General features: G+C 46.9%; 1 protein-coding gene across 2 annotated transcripts in view; it reads left to right on the top strand.

The window, feature by feature from the left end:
• The window catches only part of DTX3 (deltex E3 ubiquitin ligase 3), a 223,453-nt gene extending 206,007 nt beyond the window's left edge, over positions 1-17,446 (top strand). The window contains exons 8-11 of one of the 2 annotated variants that reach the window (XR_011026106.1): positions 10,988-11,082; positions 12,614-12,731; positions 14,830-14,919; positions 17,106-17,446. The gene's annotated coding sequence lies outside the window, so the exon portion shown is untranslated. Of the gene's footprint in view, positions 1-10,987; positions 11,083-12,613; positions 12,732-14,829 lie in introns of both variants that reach the window. The other variant, XR_011026105.1, reaches the window with a different exon arrangement.
• The last annotated feature ends 552 nt before the right edge of the window (positions 17,447-17,998 follow it).

The following is a 17,998-nucleotide window of genomic DNA, read 5'->3' as shown; positions in this document are numbered from 1 at the left end:
GGCTGCATGCTGGTGACGCTGCCTAGTGCCTAAGCCTGCTACTTTGATGGCGGCGGTTGCCGCCCGCTCTGCTGCCCTGGCTGCGGCTGATTGTCACGGTCAGTCACTGAGCAGCGAGCGCCGCCGACGTGACGATGATGATGATAAGGCTGGCTGGCTGCCGCCGGCCGCCGCTCATGTTATGTAGAAATATTGGGGGGGGGGGGGGGGCGCCTTTACGATCTTTGCCCCAGGCAGCAGAAAGTCCAGGACCGGCCCTGTCACTGCGTCATTAGAATTGTTGGCTCAAGTTCCCACTAAGCACAGCACAATGTCCCAGTTAGGCACAACAATCAAACCAAGCAGCAAAGTTAGCTTTTTTCACATAATAACCAGCCAAAGCAAAGACTCCCTTCCTAGAGCACAGCTCTTTAACCCCCTTGGCGGTATGAAACATTCCGCCTGGGGGAAGCGCAGCAGTTTTTTTAAATTTTTTTTTTTGTTTAAATCATGTAGCGAGCCCAGGGCTTGCTACATGATAGCCGCTGCTCAGCGGCATCCCCCCACCCTCTTCCTGGAGGACTTCCCCCGTCGCCATGGCGACGGGGCGGGATGACGTCGGGACGTCATTGGGAGTCCCGATCCACCCCTCGGCGCTGCCTGGCACTGATTGGCCAGGCAGCGCACGGGGTCTGGGGGGGGGGGGGCGCACTCCGCACCCGATAGCGGCGATCGGGCGCTGGGCGGCGGCGATCGGGGTGCTGGCGCAGCTAGCAAAGTGCTAGCTGCGTCCAGCAAAAAAAAAAATTATGTAAATCGGCCCAGCAGGGCCTGAGCGGCACCCTCCGGCGGCTTACCCCGTGTCACACACGGGGTTACCGCTAAGGAGGTTAAATCCTAGCCTTATCCCTAGCAATTTCTCAGCTTTTAGCACAGTATACTGCAGCATTAGACCCAATTTAGTTTTGGCCTGTTCAACTGTAATGATCGCTGCTGCAGCAGCTATTGCTGGAAGTAGTGCTGCAGCTCAGGCAGTTCTGATCTATTTCCATGCAAACTGCATAGCTTTGTCTGTCTTTCCCTGCTGTCAGCTTGTGACTGATTATCATTCACCTGTGTGGGAATCTGCATGTCTGCTCCCATTGGATGACCTCAGTATAAAGATCTGCTTCCTGCAGGGTTTCCTTGGGTTTTCATAGCTTCAGCTTAAGCCAGTCTTGCTGTCGCTTTAGCCCCCGATCGTGTTTCTTGTTATAAAGATACTTTGCTGGTCTTTGCATCATATATTGGTTCATTGCCAATATATATGCATACCAGCACGTTTATTATTTTCCTTGTATTTGTGTTACGTGATACATCAGTGTCGCTGATGTATACGTACACGAACTGTTTATATCCTGTGTGCAGTTAGTCAGCTTTCCAGCACGTTTTGGTAGGTTGCGCGTACCGTGACCACCCGTGCTGAGGTAGTTACCCTGCTCCTGGTTCTGTTTGTGGATTGCGTTCATCTCTGCGAAGAGATAACGAATCCTTCTGAATCCTGTTCTGTTACTGTTTGTGGATTGCGTTCATCTCTGCGAAGAGATAACGAATCCTTCTGAATCCTGTTCTGTTACTGTTTGTGGATTGCGTTCATCTCTGCGAAGAGATAACGAATCCTTCTGAATCCTGTTCTGTTACCGTTTGTGGATTGCGTTCATCTCTGCGAAGAGATAGCGAATCCTTCTGAGTCCTGTTCCCTGTATTACTCCATTCCTAGTCAGCGTTCCTGCTTATGTCATATATCGGTTCATTGCCGATATATACATATGTTAGTCAGACGTTACAAATAGTTTCATTGATAGCTGTAATTGTAATACGCTAGGAAAACATACTTATTGTATATTTATCTGTGTTACGTTCATCTATCTTAATCCTGCTATTTTCTGACTATCCTGTCCTGTCTTTGTGAGGCACGCCATCGCCGCAACGCATTGGCTGCCTCATTCCAGTCTGTCTGGTTTTGGACGCTTGCTGTCGCTAAGTAGCCGCTAGCTAGCAAGCGTTCATTCTGTCTACCTGTCCTGATCTCCTCAGTTCTGGTTTATGCGCTCAGCGCTACTTTGCGCTGAGACGTTATAACGAAAGCATTGTTTGTGGCTGTCAGATCTGCACCGGCTCTGTGCGCCACAATCTCCTATTGGAGTCAGTCCTCCCCTCCACTATACTAGGGATAGCCTGTTTCCTGGTGCTAGTGTGTGTACCTCCTCCACGCCAGCTCCCTGTACCATGGATAACTCAGTGTTACTTCCCAGTAAAACAGAAGCCACTGATACATTCTTAACCTTGCCCTGCGCAAATTTCTCAGCAGAGAATCCAGAGGTCCTGCTGACTTCCGAGTCCAGCCTAGCCAGTACTCATGACTCTTTGTTTAGTGAAACAGACACCAGAAAAATCTTGCCTGTCTCTGCAAACACTTCTGCAGAAATTACCTGTGTTAATAAAGTTCAACTCCTGTCTGATCCAGCAGATGCCAATAGATGCACTACATCAGTTTCCGAGTCCCAGCAATCCTGTCTAGTAAACTCAGAACCCCAGCATCTGAATTTTCCAATTTTACAAATGAATGGTGATTCAGATGCGCAAACATTGTGTCTTGATCTTCCTGTTTCTACACCTCGCTCTAGTTTCGTGAATAGCTCAGAGCATCTGCTATGTGAACCTGAAATCGCAGAAGTATTACCTTGTTCAGAAAATTTTCCAATAAATTTGCCCTGTACCATGAATTGTGCAGTAGATCTCTCCAATGAAACTCAGGTCACAGAATCATTATGCTGTCCAGCAGGTGCTTCCATGGTTTTGCCCTGCAATATGGACTGTTCAGTGATCCTGTCCAGTGAAGCTGTGGTCGCAGAGTCTTATGCTTCACCCAGTACTTTGGATACTTTAAACCCTCTAGCAGAGGAGGCTGAAGCACTGCTTACCTCAGTTGGTGTTGCAGTAATATTCACTTGTCTAGCAGCTGTTTTGGAATTACAGTCTGCTCTAATAAAACTTGATGAATTTCTGCCCAGCAAAGCAGAAGCCATTGAAATATTGTCCTCGTCAGCAATTGTGTTAGATACCTTGCCCTGTACACAGTCTGATTTAACCAATGTTGAGTCCCTCTCCAGTGTTGTAACAGCCGAGGAACTCCAGCCCTGTCCTCTGAATGTTTCAGAAGTCTTGCCCTGTAACATGGATAATTCTGATTCTCTGGTCAAAATAATAGAAATCTCAGAATTTCAGTCCGGTCTGATGTGTGTTCCTGAAACCCAGCCCTGTATCCTGAAAGATTCTGGTTCTCTGGCCGCTGTGGCAGAGGTTCCAGAGTCCCCTTCCTGTCCAGGGAATTCCTCAGTTTTGCCTAGTCCAGTGGGGGCTGCTGCAATGCTGACTTGTTCTGCAGCGCCTCATGAGCTCCAATCCAGTGTATTAGATGAGTCTCTGTCCAGTCCAGAGGTAGTTGTGGAGTCCCTATCTGGTTCAGTGCATACATCAGAAGATTTGTCCTGTCTTGTTAGTGCCCCTGAATCTGATTTGTTACTGACTTTGCTGGAATCAGCGACATCTAAGTCTGATCCTGCATTCTCGTGTAAAAATCCAGTAGTTGCGAAGTCTAGTCATGATGATTTTTTTTTGGCCAGTCCTGGTTTTGGTCCTGTCTTGACTGACCCTGAGGCTCACAGTTCCTTGACATGCCCAGAGGTTTCTCTTGTGCCAGTGTGCCCAGATGTTCTTTGTGTGCCAGAATGCCCAAGTGTGTTTAAGGTGTTAGCGTGCTCTGATGCTTCCTTAGTGGGAACATGTTCTGATGTTGCCAGTCTGCCTGCATGCCCAGAGATGGTTCTGGTCCCTGAAAGCCCTGATATTGATGTTTGTCCTTGTGGCCCTGACTCGGGAATTGCCCTAGGTTCCATAGGGGTTCTTGAAAGTTCTCCATGTGAGCCTAAAGGGCATTCTGACCTATGGGGATCTCTTTGGAGCTTCAAGGTGTTCTGGGAGGTCTCTGAGAAAACTTGTCCTGGTGCCTTGGACTGGTTCAACAGTGGGTTTTGTGTTGGTAAAGACAGTACCGGTGGGCATTGCAAAGGCTTTGGCGTTTCTGAACGGTTCCTGGAAGGCGGTGGGTATCGCTCAGGGAGTTTCGGAGGGCTTTCTTCTGGAAATCATGGTTCTGATGGGTGTCACACTGGGGCTTGTAGTACTGATGGGCATGGTTCTGTAGGTTCTGGTTCTGATGGGTCCAGTCTTGTGGGGACTGATTCTGGAATTCGGTCTTGCCGGGCTGTCCCGGTCATCATGAATTATCAGTCAGACTGTTTTGTTGGAAATTTCAGTTTTGAAAAGCGTCTGGAATCCGCTTTTAAAGGCGGGGGTACTGTAATGATCGCTGCTGCAGCAGCTATTGCTGGAAGTAGTGCTGCAGCTCAGGCAGTTCTGATCTATTTCCATGCAAACTGCATAGCTTTGTCTGTCTTTCCCTGCTGTCAGCTTGTGACTGATTATCATTCACCTGTGTGGGAATCTGCATGTCTGCTCCCATTGGATGACCTCAGTATAAAGATCTGCTTCCTGCAGGGTTTCCTTGGGTTTTCATAGCTTCAGCTTAAGCCAGTCTTGCTGTCGCTTTAGCCCCCGATCGTGTTTCTTGTTATAAAGATACTTTGCTGGTCTTTGCATCATATATTGGTTCATTGCCAATATATATGCATACCAGCACGTTTATTATTTTCCTTGTATTTGTGTTACGTGATACATCAGTGTCGCTGATGTATACGTACACGAACTGTTTATATCCTGTGTGCAGTTAGTCAGCTTTCCAGCACGTTTTGGTAGGTTGCGCGTACCGTGACCACCCGTGCTGAGGTAGTTACCCTGCTCCTGGTTCTGTTTGTGGATTGCGTTCATCTCTGCGAAGAGATAACGAATCCTTCTGAATCCTGTTCTGTTACTGTTTGTGGATTGCGTTCATCTCTGCGAAGAGATAACGAATCCTTCTGAATCCTGTTCTGTTACTGTTTGTGGATTGCGTTCATCTCTGCGAAGAGATAACGAATCCTTCTGAATCCTGTTCTGTTACCGTTTGTGGATTGCGTTCATCTCTGCGAAGAGATAGCGAATCCTTCTGAGTCCTGTTCCCTGTATTACTCCATTCCTAGTCAGCGTTCCTGCTTATGTCATATATCGGTTCATTGCCGATATATACATATGTTAGTCAGACGTTACAAATAGTTTCATTGATAGCTGTAATTGTAATACGCTAGGAAAACATACTTATTGTATATTTATCTGTGTTACGTTCATCTATCTTAATCCTGCTATTTTCTGACTATCCTGTCCTGTCTTTGTGAGGCACGCCATCGCCGCAACGCATTGGCTGCCTCATTCCAGTCTGTCTGGTTTTGGACGCTTGCTGTCGCTAAGTAGCCGCTAGCTAGCAAGCGTTCATTCTGTCTACCTGTCCTGATCTCCTCAGTTCTGGTTTATGCGCTCAGCGCTACTTTGCGCTGAGACGTTATAACGAAAGCATTGTTTGTGGCTGTCAGATCTGCACCGGCTCTGTGCGCCACAATCTCCTATTGGAGTCAGTCCTCCCCTCCACTATACTAGGGATAGCCTGTTTCCTGGTGCTAGTGTGTGTACCTCCTCCACGCCAGCTCATGCGTTGCATGCTGACTGTGGAGAATACACCACCAAGCCTTACATCAACTACCAAATAACTAAGGACTCCACATGGGAGGCTCACCTGCCTGCAGTGGTCAGAACCCCTGAACAAGCTGACCATCCAGCGGCTGCAACACCTCCAGTGCCAGCAGACACACACTATCTTCATCCACAAGGACCCAGCTCCTGGCCCCGCCGCGACGGAACAGCAGCCTATGGCTCTCCTCCACAGTGAAGTCACGTCTACCATTGCTGGCTGAGCGGGACCACACAAGCAGCCAGCCTCGGCTGCATCCGCCGCTGCTAAAGGGCATCCTGGATTGATTCCTTCCAGCCAGCCAACCATGTGGTGTGCTCCTTCACAGACTAACTTCCTCTGGAAGACGTTGCCCCATTGTCCACGTGGTCCTTCATCCTCCAGCCAGCCCACACACCAAACTTCTGTAGCCTCCAGCTCCTAGCCGCGGACGTCTGAGCTCCGGCTTAGCTAAGCAACCACATTGCTGTAAGATCTGGTTTCCTGGTGATACCCTCCATCACTCATGGCGGTAAGTCTCGGCGGGTTAGCATGCGTGCACAGCACTATACAGCTACACGCTGCTAAATTCGGCCCCCAGCTCCTCTCTCTATTGGCCAGCGGGCAGCGCTGCGGGTGATTGCGCACATTCGGCCCACAGCTCCTCTCTATTTGCTGGCGGGCAGCGCTGCGGGTGATCGCGCACATTCGGCCCGCAGCTCCTCTATTTGCCGGCGGGCAGCGCTGTGGGTGATCGCGCATACTGCACAGCACTATGCTGCAACATTCGGCCCCAGGTTCTCTGTCCTCCTTCCATTTGGCGGCGGGCAGCGATGGTGCATAGTGTATAGTGCTATGCTGCAACATTGTTTCCAGCTCCTCTTTCCCTCCATTCGGCGGCAGACCACGATGCGGGCGATCTACATGCAACCCTCTCATCTCATAATCTCCGGCAACAGCAGGCAGATTAAACCTTCTCCGGGCCACAGACGGAGCTTACAGCATTGATCTGCAATGCACAGGCACTCCCTGTGCTTTAGTGTTGCAGCGGGGATCATTAAGGGGTGCAGGACAGGCAGTGGCGTTGGCCGAATTTCTAGTATTCGGACCATAAGACGCAGTGACTTTCTCCCCCCATTTTGGGGGGAGAAAAAGTGTGTCTTATGGTCCGAAAAATACGGTATTCCCTGAAAAAGATTTACACAAAGCTGCTGGCCAGCCTCCCTGCTCGCTGCACTATGCATTGCCTGCTGTCAGTGCCACACGTCACTCCACCTCCTCCTGCTGCTGTTGTATTTATCCTGCTGCTGTCAGTGGTCCCACCACCAGGGTCCACACTATGCATTGCCTGCTGTCAGTGCCACACGTCACTCCTCCTCCTGCTGCTGTTGTATTTATAATGCTGCTGTCAGTGGTCCCACAGCCAGGGTCCACACTATGCATTGCCTGCTGTCAGTGCCACATGTCACTCCTCCTCCTGCTGCTGTTGTATTTATCCTGCTGCTGTCAGTGGTCCCACCACCAGGGTCCACACTATGCATTGCCTGCTGTCAGTGCCACACGTCACTCCTCCTCCTGCTGCTGTTGTATTTATCCTGCTGCTGTCAGAGGTCCCACCGCCAGGGTCCACACTATGCATTGCCTGCTGTCAGTGCCACACGTCACTCCACCTCCTCCTGCTGCTGTTGTATTTATTTGGCAGTTAGATGGAACAACAGTCTTTCACTAAGTGCTTTTAAAAATAAAGAAAACCCTGAGAAACCCCATGAGAAGATGGGCTATTCCAAAATCTGTCGGTAATGTCAGATTTCTACTACTTACTGTAAGTGACAGCAACATAGGAGAAAAGTAATTTATAGCTCATTTTACTCTGGAAGAAACACACTTCTGATTTGTATATGTTTACATGTATTTTACATTTTAAGATTTTCGCGACAGAGGTCCTTTAACCCCCTTGCCGTTCCAATTATTCCGGCAAGGGGGCAGCGCATCACTTTTTTTTTTTTTTTAAATCATGTAGCTAGCTTACCGCTAGCTGCATGATAGCCACTGAGCAGCGGCATCCCCCCAACCACTCCGATCTGCTCCGGCAATCTGCGCATGCAGGAAATCCCGTTCAGAACGGGATTTCCTGCATGGCTTCCCCCGTCGCCATGGCGACTATCCAATGATGTCGACGATGAGGGAGTCCCGATCCACCCCTCAGCGCTGCCTGGCACTGATTGGCCAGGCTGCGCAAGGGGTCTGGGGGGGTGGGGGTGGCGCGGCGCGACAGGAAGCGGCGAATCAGCGGCCAGCGGCGACGATAAAGTTATGCACGCTGCTAGCAAAGTGCTAGCTGCGTGCAATAAAAAAAAATTGTGAAAAGCAGCACAGTGGGGCCTGAGCAATCCTCCTACGCAGCTTACCCCGAGCTCAGCTCGGGATAACTGGCAAGGAGGTTAAAGAGTAACTGTCGGCATAAAATCAAAAATCTATTCTTTATTTTTATCTGGTAAACAAGTAATAAGGATGCTAACCAGGCAATCCAAAAGTTAAAATCACTATTACTTTTCTTGTTGATAAATGATCATTCCCCAGTTTACCTGACTCTTATTTGGTACACAAAAAGGAAGTTGCAGGGCATGCTGGGTTGTCCTTTTTTGCTACTGTACTTCCCCTCAGACTTAACTAATGCAGCCTGATTTGCTGAAGCCTATTTCCCTCCTGTTTTCCCCTCCCACACCTCTGTTCCTCTATGATTGGCCAATATTTCTCATGCTGAGACAATGCACTTTCTATAGTGAAGGGTGGGGAAATCAGGCAGAGGAGACTAAGGGAGTAAATGACATCAGAATTGGCTTCAAAATAGCCACACTTAAGATGGGAAATGACATAGGGGCTTTCGTTTGTACCTGTGCTTTGTGGCTTCAATAAAAGAAGATTCTATGAGGAGTGCCGGAGTCTGTCAGTTCTTTCAGCTATATATTAAGATGGGAAATGCTAAGAAGGATTTTCTCTTTTTTTACTCACTAAAATCAAAACGTGGACCGTGCAATACATGTGTTATGTAAGTAGAGCAAGTATTTATCTACTTATATATGTGGGGGTTTTTTCTGAGATAGTATGGCTGACAGCTCTTCTTCAACCTCCTTAAGCGCTATGCCCGACACTGTGTCGGGAATAACGCTCTCTGGCCCCAGGAGTCCCCCATAATTAAATAATTTTTTCATATGGCTGTAAAACCTTTAGCCAGCACACTGTGTGTGAATTAAAAAAAAGAAAATTAAATTGGGCTTTAAATAGTACCTTTATTTACACAGACCTGTATATAAAGCCTAAAAGAGGCACATCTGAAGAGCAGAAGAATATGCTTCAAAAATAGAAAAAACAGGACCAGCTGTGGTGTATAGATAAAGTAGTAATAGCCTATAAATATAACTGCACCCACTGCTTTTATTTTCTGCATATTATAGTAGAGAAAAAGCACCATGCTAATCATTATTATTGCTGTGCTATCTGTTGTCATTAGGTATGGTCATGTGATGCTGCATGAGCCAGCCAGCCTCCAGCAGTGGCAGTTATGGTCACATGATGCTGCATGAGCCAGCCTCCAGCAGTGGCAGTAATGGTCACATACTGCTGCATGAGCCAGCCAGCCTCCAGCAGTGGCAGTTATGGTCACATGCTGCTGTATAAACCAGCCTCCAGCAGTGGCAGTAATGGTCACATGCTGCTGCATGAGCCAGAGCAGTGGCTTGAGCCAAGGGAAATCCCCTCAACTGTCACTCCAGGTGTAGCAGCGGTTAGTGCAGCAGCATAACTGGTGTTCTCCCTGAATTTCTTCCTGAATTTGTACAATACCTACGCCTAGAACATGATTTGCCAACTGGTCTTCTACCTTTGGCTCTGCCTAGTGCCACCAGTCCTTGCCTGGCAGTTTATCATCATTTGTGGCAGAATCTGGACTCTGGCTGGATACGGTAAGCATCAGCACTACACACACAATATGACACAATGTTTTCATATATCTCCACCTGATATCTCCATCTGATGTAGATGATATCTTTCATTGGTGTTTTCTAAGGGAGGAAATTACATGCCCTCTCGTCTATCGAGGGTTCTTTTGTTGTTTTTTTAGTCTAGGCCTTTCCATATTGTCACAGCAAGGGGTGTATCTGGGTGAAAGAGCACCTATGGCATTGCACTGATATTGCACCGCCCCAGCGGAGACTCCTTCCCCTGTAACCAGCATAGGTAGCCGATGTAGCCCCCTTACCTCAGCATAGGTAGCCCTTAGGATAAGTAAACACCCCCCACCCCCACACACACACACACACACACACACACACATACACACACACACACACACACACTACAGCAAAGGTAGCCCTTAGGGTAATTAAACCTCCCCCCCCCCCCCCCCCCACACACACACACATATAAACACACACCCTGACCTAAGTATAGGTAGCCAATGTAGCCCCATTCAGCATAGGTAGCCCTTAGGATAAGCGACATAGCGCTCAGAATAGGTAGTTACCATCCGTAGACAGCTGTGTAAAAATATCTGAAGAATGAGAGGGAGACTTAAAATAAAAAAAAATCCAAGAACATTGTACTCAGAAAATGAAGTGAAATCTATATTAAAATGTAACACTTGTAATTTTACTTTTGTTACACTGCTGGGGCCTGCAGAATTTCCCAAGCAACACCCTGCAGTATAACTGCACAAACCATATTCTGCGAGCTAGCCACTGGTGTATAGTGAGCCTATAGCTAACTAAATGTACAGAGTCAGATCAATCCAACATGCATACAGCCTGTTTCAGACTTTGTGGTCCTCACCAGTGCATGGTGTGGATTAATGTGGCTCTATTGGACCAGTACTAAGTAATACCCAGACAGCTACTGGTAACCCAGAATCACATGGACGTTATACAGAGAGCTTTTTGGTCTTTTTTATTTCTTTATACCTTCCAAGTCGGTTTTGGGTCACTCTGAGCTGTCGGCATTTCCCCTGAAGCTCAAGCAGGTCCGTGGCTCCTGCACAGGCACATTGTGGCCGGGCTCATTCTTCTACTGGAGTGCAGGAGGACACAGCGCTGTAATGGTCCGAGGGAGGGAGATGGGGAAGCCTCTGGGGGATCGCTCTCACAAAGTAAAAATCTATTTTTTTATTTAAAAAGCTCACAGGTTCACTTTAAGAAAATCTCTGACTTTGCTAAACACTGTTTTGTGATTCTTTTGCTTGTTTAAACAACCTTAATGAGTAATAAAAAAAAGTGTATATTTTCTTTTGCTTAACGTGATGTTATTTTTCCGCAGTGCGGGGTCTCTTCTCCAGACCGCCCCTCATCATCACGCCCAGCCCTGACGCCATCCTGCTCTACTCACAGCTCATTGATGTGCAGAAAGCTCTGGTGAGTATTATTATTTTTCCCTATTGCAGCTAATTAACCCTTGTTGCTTTTCTTTCTACCAGCTGTGATCTCAGCATGGAGGCTTTCTCCCTTGCTAAAGCTTCATGGAATAATGACTTATTTTCACCAAACTCTGGACAGTAATCTGTATAACAATGTTTAAATGGAATCCTACATGACATGTGACGTGATGAGATAGACGTGTGTAGGTACAGAGCACAGCACACAAATAACTAGGCTGTGATGCTTTTCTTCTTTCTCTGTCTGAGAGAGCTATGCTAGGCACAGACGATACAATTTTCTGACAGATTTACTGGTTTCGGATCGAATTTCCGATCTATTTTCCTTAGAAGTGAATGGCAAATTGACTGTAAAATCAATCAGAAATCAGATTGGACCTGTTGAAAATAGTCGATCTGACAGTAAATCTGTCAGAAAATTGTATTGGGTGCACCTAGCATTATTCTTACTATGCAACTGACAGCTTTTCTACAGTGGGGACTACTGATAAGGAATTACAGCCATAAAATACTTTCTCTAGGAAGCCCAGTGCTCTGCTAGGAGGACAATAGTTCATATATTTGAGCACTCTGAGACACAGGGACTGTTACATTCAGCTGAGACATAACAATTAGGCCTGGTACTCACTACAAAGTGCTATCGCTAATCGCAATCGCTAGTGTTTTCTAGTGAGCGTTTTATAAGCAATTTCATGAGCGTTTTGTGGCAATTTTGGCAGCAATTTTAAAAAGTATAAGCGTTTTGCCAGCTATTGTGCAGCGATTAGCGGTTTAAATTCTGATTTGTCTTTTCAATTTCTTTTAATTTTTTTTACAGTGTGCAGTAATTTAAAAACGCTAGCAAAATCGCTCTGTGTAGGTTTTGACGAGCGATTACGCCAGTGTTTATATACTTTACATTGCAGAAACGCTAATCGCTAAAAATGCTGCATGTCCTGCGCTTGCGATTTTGGTAATTGCTCCAGTGGAATTTGGCTTATCTATTAACATTAGCTGAGCGTTTAGGGAAATCGCTAGCGTTTTGAAAACCTCCCTCGCTCTAGTGGGTTCCAGCCCTAAAGCAGTTTTTTAAGTTTTTAAACATAACATAAAACTGTATGATATCTAAAAGTCATTTTTAGCAGTAGGAGGATAGATACAATCGTTTGTCTCTTCACTTTGTTTTCATTTAAGTATCACTTTAAGTACCTAGTGATGAAAAAGTTGTAAATGAAGTAAAAAAATTAGTTCCTACAGGCAGCGGTGGCTAAAGGAGTGGGGCAGCCTTATGCAGTACAAGTCAATGGATCAGCCCATCTCCATCACTCTTGGTGGTGGTCACCATGTCCTGCTGGTTGTGGGTAAAATGCCGCCTTTATTTGGTAGACACCTGGATAGAGGAGTCAGTACTGAACATATTTATTGGGAATTCTAATATTTTCTGGCACTGAGCCGGCCCTCCTTAAGGGAATACTGCTAATTGGGTAGAATATGTTTTCAGTCTTCATTCATATATGTCATTCTCTTTCCAGCACCGTGAGAGAGCCACGCGGGCCATGAAGACTGCCCGGGCCATCCAGAAGTCGTGGGATGAGAAGACAGGCCGGCGAGTGCACCCAATGTTCCGGCTGAGTGAACCTGCTGTTCCAGGTAAGAGGCTTGTAAAGGGGGTTGATTTCAGGACAAGAGTAGCCAAAATGCTGTAATTAATTTGATTCCAGGGTTCAGTTTTCTTCTAGCTAAAATGCCACACAAGGACTTGGGGCCCTTTTCCACTAGAACGATTGCTGAATCGCAAAATTGCAAATCGCTACCGATTTTAAAATCGCTAGGGTTTGCTAAATAACATAGGAATCGCGGTAGGTTATTTCCACTACCGCGATTCGATTTTTACAAAAGCGCAATTGCGCCACGGATCGATTTTTCCCGCGATTTTGCTTTGCAGGGCATAGCAAAATCGCAATCGCCGGGAAAAAAAGGACTTTGCTGATTCGCAATCGCTAGCGTTTAGCGCAAACGCTAGTGATTGCTAGTGAAAAAGGACCCTTATGGACATTGGAGTTGGCATTTCAGCTATTGTTTCCTGAAACCCCAGACATTAAAGATGATGGGAGGTGAGACAAGGGCTTTGTTGTTTGTTAGAATTAGGCTATAATGTTCTACTTATTGCCTGTACTACACATACAATACATTACCTCATCAGTTTATTTTTGCTTTAGATTTGCTTTATGTATAACGTAAAGAGACACTGAAGCGAAAAAAAAATTATGATATAATGATTTGTATGTGTAGTACAGCTAAAACATTAGGAGCAGAGACACAAGTCTATTGTTTCCAGTACAGAAAGAGTTAAGAAACTCAAGTTGTTATCTATGCAAAAAAAGCCTTTGAGCTCCACGACTTTCAAAGTCGCAAAGAGCTCTGTCTTGTGAAGCTTGTTATCTCAAGTGTCAGTCATTGTATTGTTTTTTCTTCTGCAGAGAAGGGTTCAAAATTTAACTGGGCTGCTCTGTAAAATCATTTAGAATGCTGAGTAGTGTGTAAACTGCAAATATTAGAGAATGATGCACTGTTATAAAAAAAAAAAAAAAAACACTATATAACTGAAAATAAAAATATGAAAATATTTTCTTTGCTACTAAAGTTGGTGACCGATCGACCATCCATTTTGATTATTATAATTGAATCTGATGAAAATTGGAGCCGCCAAGTGCATGCCCAATCGACTACGCGACCAATTGGTCGCATTAGTTGGTCTGACATGCTGCAAGATGTAAGGCTGACTTGCTCGATCGGGTGTGCGGCGATAACGGCAAGCGATATTGGGACGTGATGAACTTGACGAAACTCCCGACGCTGTCCCCCTAATGTGCAATGAGCCCCCCGATGCCCAGTGCACTATACATTACCTGTCCATGGCTGCCGCTTGTCCTCTGCTGGCTCCGGGGTGCTGTCCACAAGGTGCATTTTCACCCACTTTTTGGCACCTTTTCAGAAGCAAAGTGTTGAAAAGTGGTTTTAAAAAGAAGTTGAAAATTATCTTCATGCAAAAAAGGACGCCAGGGAAATTTGGGCGCCCAGAAGACCCGATAGAATATCGGTAAATGTACCGATGTTTTACTATAGCTAAACATAACTTTATTCTCACACTGTACCCTCCCTCTACCGATGCCTAACCTTAACCACCCCCATATGACTAACCTTACCCAACCCCCCCATGCCTGACCTTAATCATCCACCCCTGTGCCTAACCATACCCACCCCCAACAGCTAACCTTAACCACCCACCCACCAAAGCTAACTCTAACCACTGCCAATCGCTTAAAAAAACCCCAAAAACATTTTTTCGGGTGCCATTATAGGCACCCATTACAATACTGGAATCCCAATAAACATTGCGTGTTGCGAGTGGCCCCCTGTCTGATATTTATCGGGCACCATGGATGCCCCAATTTCCCCTCAATGTGGTATTTCACTGGGCGCATGTGGCCACCACTAGCACGGCGCCCAAATTTCCCATCACCAGAGAAAAGGTGAAATGCATATGGGCCCATATGTCACTGATGGAGTTCTGTGTCCGTGAGGTAGAGTTCAGTCACATCTTCTGAGTTTGCAATCAAGGAGACATGGGAGGAGACATTTTCCTTTACAAAACTAGAACCATTTTAATGTAATCTCGTTTGATGTGGAGACCATTATTTTGTGTGAACAGTATGACTGATCAACAAGTTTTCTCACCTCCTGACAGAGACTCCGAGACGATTTGGCGGTCCTTTCTCCCGAGCTGGTCTGATGGACGGATGGTGATAGACTGACCCATTTGGCTCCCCCAGGAGAGGTAACCTGTGTCATCCCCACACACTTACACAGTCAAAAATAGGTAGAGTGTAGTGACCAGCAGGTAGTAATAGGTAGGTTGTAGTTGCCAGCAGGAAGTGACAGTTAGATTCTAGTGGTCTGCAGATAGTAATAGGTTGAGTTTAGTAGCAGGCAGATAGAGATTGTTAAACTCTATTTGCCAGCAAGAAGTGACAGTTAGATTCTTGTAGCAGGCAGGTATATTCTAAGGGCTCATTTCTACTTGCAAATGGGAGTCAATGTGGCTACGCATCACCTCCACTCCCATTTGCGTCACTTCCGCATCTCCCACTGTGGAAGTGTATTGGAGGAGACAGCAGGCGGATGCGGCTGTGCGAGAGTCTGCAGCATGCTGCAGTCAGATACTCGGATCGCTCTGCGCCGCTCCACAAAACCAGCACACAATTGAAACTGTCCCTTTGCCGTGCATTGGTTACAGTACAGCTGCAGTGAGATGCGTTTATGTAGCCGCATCGCACCGCGTGTAATGGAAACGGGCCCTAATAGTAGGCAGCAGAAGGAGGGGATGAGCAGTGCAAGCAGTAAGAGGTGATGAGCAGAGGTGACAGCAGGAGGAGGTGACAAGGAGCAAATAAGGCAGGTAAGGGGGTGATAATCAGCAATGGCAGCAGAAAGAGGTGAACAGCAGTGATGATAGAAGGAAGAGGTGACCAGGAGTAAGGACAGCAGGCAGTGAAAACTCTTTCCCGGGTGGTCAGTGGGTGGATGTGCAGGACTCCCTGAGTGAAGAGCCTATTCCACCACTGGGGCTGCAGCAGCGGCAATATGACATGTCCTCGATAACCATCAGAGTGATTTGTGGCCAGTGCGAGGGCCAGAAACATCCTGAGAGCTCTCGCAGCTTTATTTCCATCAGGGCCACTTCAACCACTGAATATTCACTTTATTATCGGATATGACACATAATGGATCTCCTTGTTGAGGTGATGACCGGTGCATGAAGACGTAGGGGCGCTTCCTGGATTAGGGCAGATGGCGGAACATCCGCTCATATCGAGTGCACCTGGGTTTCCCTCCATGGATTTCCATATTACCGGACGTGACTTTCTTTCACCGTATGGTCACGGGAGGCTTTTTAGCCCCGTGGCAGACACATTGTGGGGCTCAGACCCCTCTTGTATAGATCAGAGCTATACGCTCTGGTCAGACACATTGTGGGGCTCAGACCCCTCTTGTATAGATCAGAGCTATACGCTCTGGTCAGACACATTGTGGGGCTCAGACCCCTCTTGTATAGATCAGAGCTATACGCTCTGGTCAGACACATTGTGGGGCTCAGACCCCTCTTGTATAGATCAGAGCTATACGCTCTGGTCAGACACATTGTGGATCTCTTTGTTGAGGTGATGACCGGTGTATGAAGATGTGGGGGAACTTCCTAGATTAGGAACATCCCCTCATATCGAGTGCACCTGGGTTTCCCTCCATGGATTTCCATATTACCGGCCTTGACGCTCTTTTTTACCGCATGGCCACGGGAGGCTTTTTAGCCCCGTGGCAGACACATTGTGGGTCCCAGAGACCTCTTGTATAGATCAGACCTAGATGCTCTGATCATACACATAAGTGTAGCCAGACTCCCAGCAGTATAGGTAGCCTTATTTTCCACCAGTATTAGAAGCCTTATAGCCCTCCCCACCCCCAGTATAGTTGGCCAAAAAAAAAACTATCAGAGTCCCCTCCTATATGTAGGAGTATATATATACTGTATAGTATATATGTATAGGTAACCAGAGTCTCTCCTAAGTAAAAGTAGCAAGAGATCTCTTGCTACCTATACAAGGGGGATTCTGACTGCTGCAGGCAGAGTCCCCATTGTATAGGTAGCTAGTTTCCTAGCCCCATATAGGTAGCCAGAGGCCCCCCTAAGTATAGGTAGCCGCATTCCCCCCAGTATAGGTAGCATTATACTTCCTCCTCCCCTTAGTATAAGTAGCCAAATTCCCACCAGTAAAGGTAGCATTCTGCCACTATAGGAAGACTTATGTTCTCCCAGAATCCCCCATTTCATAAGTAACCAGATCCATCCAGCATAAAGAGCCAGCTTCCCTCCTTGTATAGGTAGGCTGATCCCCCCCCCTGTATATGTAGCCAGCCCCCCCCCTTTCCATATAGAGCTACAGTGCCCCCCTCCCACTTGTATAGGTAGCAAGAGTCCCCCCACCATCTGCAGCTGTTCCTGGTGACAGAAGATTCACAGGAGATTCTCCTAGCAAGATAAGAAGAGCAGACAGAAGATGCCCAGCGGAGACAGCGTGGCAGCATGATCTGGGGAGATACCTGGGATCCAGGGTAAAAGCCGACTGCCACATAGGAGTCAAGAAGGAATTTTTTCCCCTCCGAGGCACAAATCAGACCTTACTTGCCTCTGGGGGGTTTTTCGCCTTCTTCTGGATCCTGGGGTGAGATGACCCCACAACAATTGTAAATACAATCTGTACCTGTATTCAGGCAATATTAAATAAAATTAGAACAAATAAGCTTAACTGTTTGTGTCTTTATTAAAGTCAACTGTGTGTAAATGTCCTGTTAGGGTGCTTCTAGGGTTACAGTGCGTGCCGTGTGTGTCTCCTCTGGGGATACCTGCCAGTGGGGTTAGAGTGCGTCAAAAGCCTTTACACATTTGCAACTTAGGTAACCAGAAATGACCAACAACAGTCTTTTTGGATGCCTTTTCCAAATGAGCACAGGTGTGGCCATCAAATACCCAATATCTGTTCACACCATGGGCCTGATTCACAAAGCGGTGATAACTCAGTTATCACGCCTAAAAGACTTTAGGCGTGATAACCTTTGCACTAGCAGAGTTATCCCCGCTTTGTGCTGCTGATTTTTGCGCGCGAGTCCCATAGGGCTTAATGGGCGCTGCGCGCGCACCTGCGCTGTTGCTTCGCGTGAGTTACTTCTGCTCACGCCTAAACTAAGTTTAGGCGTGATAAAGGGCTTTTCACAAGCGTGCAAAGTGTTTGCACTGCTTTGTGAATCAGGCCCCATGTGTCTGTGCTTGGTGAACCTCTCCACTGACCTCTAGCACGGCT

The sequence above is a fragment of the Hyperolius riggenbachi genome, chromosome 2 (genome assembly GCF_040937935.1).
Source record: "Hyperolius riggenbachi isolate aHypRig1 chromosome 2, aHypRig1.pri, whole genome shotgun sequence".
NCBI classification, from domain to species: domain Eukaryota; kingdom Metazoa; phylum Chordata; class Amphibia; order Anura; family Hyperoliidae; genus Hyperolius; species Hyperolius riggenbachi.
This window is presented reverse-complemented; position numbering and strand designations above follow the sequence as displayed.